This window comes from Hyaena hyaena, unplaced genomic scaffold, assembly GCF_003009895.1.
Source record: "Hyaena hyaena isolate Hyena2069 unplaced genomic scaffold, ASM300989v1 scaffold_21, whole genome shotgun sequence".
NCBI classification, from domain to species: Eukaryota; Metazoa; Chordata; class Mammalia; order Carnivora; family Hyaenidae; genus Hyaena; species Hyaena hyaena.
The window spans coordinates 5,306,049-5,311,618 of record NW_024080653.1 but is presented as its reverse complement, the minus strand read 5'-3'; positions in this window follow the sequence as shown (position 1 = coordinate 5,311,618).

The following is a 5,570-nucleotide window of genomic DNA, read 5'->3' as shown; positions in this document are numbered from 1 at the left end:
CCTGAGTCTTCAGCTTTATCAAATTTTCAAGCTACTTGCAGGTTGGGTTAGGGAAGTAACATTTAACTAGACTGAAAAGCTTAGGACTTTGGAAGGCCTTCGAATGGGAGGGCAGTATTCTGATGCAGGTGGACCATGTATGCCTTTGCTGCTGAGAAGCACGGTTCATCGGGGGAGGATGGTGGAGCTTCCTGGCTGGGGGAGGTTTGTTGGGGGAGGGCTTTGTTGGGATTGGAGCCCAGGGACCCAAGAGCACGTGACGGCTGTGGAGTCTCAGAGCTGAAACTGGGACCTGCCTTCATCCTGCGTTTCCCTCCTGTGACCACCCATAAGGACATAAGAGTGACCATTCAAATTATATTGTAGAGTGCGAGTGGGGGAGGGGGCTGGAGAGAATCTTAGGCTCTGTGCTCAGTGCTGAGCCCAAGGTGAAGCTCAATCCCAGGACCCTGGGATCATGACTAGCCAAACTCCAGAGTTGGACGCTCAGTCTGCTGAGCCACCCTGGCGCCCCTGAGATTACTTTTTAGCTCTGGGCAGCTTTCCACTTCTAGTGGGGACTGAGGGTAATTAGCGGCGCGCTGTATCCCAGGAGCTGAACAGACTGGGCTCCTTGTGTGTTGGAGGAGAAAGACCCTTGGTATGTCAGGCCGTCCTGACATCCTTCTGATGTTGGGTGGGTGGTCTCATCCCTCCGCGCCATGTGTGGGTCCCCCAACAGGAGAGCGGTGCCGCCTCCCCACAGATGTGAGGCTCAGCGAGGCCCCTGACACCTAAACCAGGAAACCTGTCAGCCTCATTTCTCAGTAGCCCCGAGTCCACCAAGGTGCTCGGCTTTGAGAAGGGAAATGGGGCTTGAGAGGACTTTGGAAACGATCTGCTCAAAGCAAAGCAAGACAGGAACCGCTTTTGCCTGTTTCTACAAGAGGTAAAGCTCTCAAGGAAGAATGCCATCCCACCAAGTCAGTAGAGCAGTACTTGGGGTGCTGCATCCCCTAAATGGGGAACCAGGGATTTATCTCAACTATACACGGTGCCGCAGACCAGCGAGCCAGTCAGGGAAGTCTGCGGGCAGGCACAACTTCCAGAAGATGAACCCTCAGAGGCTGTCTTAAATGTCATTCAGTTTAATGAAAGGAAGCTTCTGGAAGGGATGCCTCCTTGGAGAAGTGTCTTGTATTCCCCGGGGACTCAGTGCACCCCCCCCCCCCCCTGAACAGCTCCCCTCCCCCACGGCCACTCGGGCCTCCTGAACTTGAGACTGAGGTGAAGGATGCGCTCTGAGTGGAGCAGGAGGTGCTCGGCTCCCCAGGCTTTCTGCAGTGAGGGGAGTGTCCACGTGCCCAGCAGACGGTCAGTGGCCCCAAGCAAGAGATGGACACTGTGTTTATTGGCCGCAATTCCAAGTCCAAGGTCTTTTCATCCCAAATGACCAGTGTTTTAGGAGAGGACAAAGACCATTTCAAGGATTCACACTGGAGAGGCCGGTCTCTGGCGAGTGAGAGACTATGGCTTCCAGAACGTGTTCCGGTTAGAGGCCCTAAACATCCAACTCAGCTTCCCTCTGAGAAGCCTGTGGGCGGCTGCTGCCGGGGTACCTGCCACACACGGAGCCCCCAGGGCCCCCCGGCCTCCCACGGTTGTGCGGCCCTGCAGCCTCCGCCCCCACTGACCAGTGTAGCCTCCTGCAGAAAAGCTTTCCTTCCCTTTCCGCATCCTGCTGGGGCCGGGTGCCCTCCGGGGACGCCTGTCATGGTGCGTGATTCCCAAGAGTCCTCTAACATTTTCGGGAGGCTGGCCCTCTCTGGGGACAAATACCCTTCCCACCCCACTGGTTGGGCACAAATTTGGGAGATATTGTTTTAGACACTGAAATGGGGGGGAGGAGCTTTAGGAGCCAGTGTGGAGTGGCCCTGCTCTCTCCCCTCTGCTCTGGGGCCACAGTATTCCAGAGAGAGGCTTGCTTCTCCATCAGCCTGGAGGCTGCAGAGATGCCATCAGAGCCAACCTGGACGGACATACAGGGTGAGCAAGAAAGAACTCTTTATTGCCAGAAGTCAAGGAGATTGTGGGTTCACTTGTTATGCACCATAACTGAGCCTCTCCTGCCTGATACAGCATCATAGTATATGTGAGTGGCAGCCTCTGGAGTTGTGCACTGTACCACCTGCGTGGCCATCCATGGTCCATACCATATCCATGGTATCCCTGCACAGCCAGTCTGCCCCTGTGCACCTATCCCGCCATTTCAACGCCTGTGTTATTTGTCTCCATCCTATAAGATCGATCGATCGATCGATCGATCTATCATCTTTGTTTTAATTAACCATTTATTTTATTAAGACAATTTTTTAATGTTTATTTATTTTTGAGAGCGGGGAGGGGCAGAGAAAGTGGAAAACACAGAATCTGAAACAGGCTCCAGGCTCTGAGCTGTCAGCACAGAGCCCGATGCAGGGCTCAAACTCCTGAACCGCGAGATCATGACCTGAGTCGAGAGAATCTTAAGCAGGCTCCACTCCACGCTCAGTGTGGAGCCTGACATGGGCCTCCATCCCATGAACCACGAGATCATGACCTGAGCTGAAATCAAGAGTTGGACACTCAACCAACTGAGCCACCCAGTTGCCCCATCTCTTTATTAAATTGTACTAAAATATACAAAACATAAATTTATCCTTTGTATAATAGCATAAAATAGAATAAAATACTTAGGAATTAACTTTACTAAGGAAATAAAAGATTTGTACAATGAAACTATAAAACATTATTAAAAACAAGAAATTTTAAAACACATAAGTTGAAATATCCCACATTCATGGATTGGAGAATAATATTGTTAAAATGTCAATATTATCCAAAGTGATCTACAGATTCAGTGCAATTCCTATAAAAGTCTTTTTTTTTTTTTTACATTTAATCATTTTTAGGAGAGAAATGGAGTGTGAGTGGGGGAGGGGCAGAGAGAGAGGGCGATACAGAATCCAAAGCAGGCGCCAGGCTCTGAGCTGTCAGCACCAGAGCTTGATGGGGGGCTCAAACTCCTGAATTGTGAGATCATGACCTGAGTCAGATGTTTAACCAACCGAGCCACCCAGGTGCCCCTTGTTTTACCTTTGTTTTAGAGAGAGAGAGTATGTGTTGGGGGGAAGAAGGAGAGAGAGAGAAAGAGAGGGAATCTTAAGCAGGTTCCACTCCATGCTCAGTATGAAGTCTGACATGGGCCTCCATCCCATGAACCATGAGATCATGACCTGAGCTGAAATCAAGAGTTGGACACTCAACCGACTGAGCCACCCAGGTGCCCCTATCTCTTTATTAAATTATACTAAAATATACAAAATATAACATTTATCCTTTGTATAATAGCATCAAAAAGAATAAAATATAGGGGCACCTGCATGGCTCAGTCAGTTAAGCCTCCGACTTCGGCTCAGGTCATGATCTTGCAGTTCGTGGGTTCGAGCCCCTTGTCGGGCTCTGTGCTGACAGCTCAGAGCCTGGAACCTGCTTCAGATTCTGTGCCTCCCCCTATCTATGCCCCTCCCCTGCTCATGTTCATGTCTCTCTCTGTCTCAAAAAAAAAAAATACAAAGGAAATAACTTTACTATGGAAATGAAAGACTTGTACAATGAAGACTATAAAACGTAAAAAGGGGTGCCTGGGTGGTTCAGTCGGTTGAGCGTCTGATGATCTCACGGTTCGTGGGTTCGAGCCCTACCTCGGGCTCTGTGCTGACAGCTCAGAGCCTGGAGCCTGTCTTTGGATTCTATGTCTCCCTCTTTCTCTGACCCTCTCCTGCTCACACTCTCTTTCTCTCTCTCAAAAATAAAACATTTAAAAAAATAAAAACATTATAAAAAAGAAAATTTAAAACACATAAATAAGTTGAAATATCCCATATTCATGGGTTGAAGAATAATATTGTTAAAATGTCAATATTATCCAAAGTGATCTACAGGTTCAGTGCAATTCCTATGAAAATCTTAACGATGTTTTTTGCAGAAGTAGAAAAATCCATCCTAAAATTCATATGGAATCTCATAGCCCCAAAACAAGCTTGAAAAAGAAGAACAAGGGGCACCTGAGTGGCTCAGTTGGTTAAGCGTCAAACTTCAGCTCAGGTCATGATCTCACAGTGTGTGAGTTCGAGCCCCGCGTTGGGCTCTGTGTGGAAGCTCAGAACCTGGAGCCTGCTTCTCTCTGCCCCTCCCGTGCCTGCCCTGTCTCTCACTCTCTCAAAAATGAACACAAATTAAATTTTTAAAAAAATCCTACAGTAATCAAAGCAGTAAAGATAGACCTATAGACCATGGGAATAGAATAAGAGCCGAGAAATAAATCCTCACATGTATGTATGCTCAAGTGACTTTCAACAAGTGGGCCAAGACCATTGAGTGGTGTGAGGATAGTGTTTTTACCAAATGGTGCTGGGAACCTGGGCATCCACGCGTGAAAGGATGAAGCTGGGCCCTTCCCTCACACCACACGCAAACATTTACTCAATATTGATCAAGGACCAAAATATAAGGCCTAACAAAACATGGAAAGAGGGGCGCCTGGTGGCTCAGTCGGTTAAGCGTCTGACTTTCGCTTAGGTCATGATCTCGCGCGGTTTGTGGGTTCGAGCCCCGCGTCCGGCTCTGTGCTGACTGCCAGCTCGGAGCCTGGAGCCTGTTTCAGAGTCTGTGACTCCCTCTCTCTCTGACCCTCCCCTGCTCACTCTCTCTCTCTCCTAGAAATAAGTAAAACATTAAGAAAAAATTAAAAAAAAAAACATGGAAAGAAAGGTTCACGGCATTGGACTTGGCTGTGATTTCCTGGATATGACACTAAAGTCAGAAGTAACAAAAGAAAAAAATAGACAAAAAGGACTTCACGAAAATTTTTTTAAAAATTTAGAATATTTTTATTTTTGAGAGACAGACAGAGGAGGGTCAGAGAGAGAGGGAGACACAGAATCTGAAGCAGCTCCAGGCTCCGAGGTGTCAGCACAGAGCCCGACGCGGGGCTCGAACCCACGAACCGTGAGATCATGACCTGAGCCGAAGTCAGACGCTTAACCCACTGAGCCCCCCAGGCGCCCCTCTTGAAAATGTTTAAATTGGGCGCATCCAGTGACGCTGTCTATGGATCGATGACTCCAGGGACGTCGCGTCAGCGGAATCTGAGGGCGCTGGTCTTCCGTGTCTGCCTGTCGCCGAGCACCATGTCCCCAGGCTGGCCCACGACGCAGCAGCGGCCGCGGACGGACACGGGGCTTCGGGACCCCTGCTGCCGCGAGCCTGGGCGCGGAGACGCCTCCCCGCGTCCCGCCGTCCGTGCATCCGGGTTTCTACCGACGCGTGGCGTACGGTCACGTGGCCGCCGCGACCTGCGCACGAGCCGCTCGGTGCGCAGCGTCCCGCGGCCAGAGGCCCCCGTGGCGGCCGCAGCGCGGGCTCCCCGAGGGCCTCCCTGGGCCCCGTGCGGGGCCTGCCCGGCGCGGAGGTCCACCTGAGCCCGCGGCCCTGGTCCCTGCGTCCGGCGCGGCGAGACAGAGCGCCCAGGGGGCGCCGACGCTCGGGGT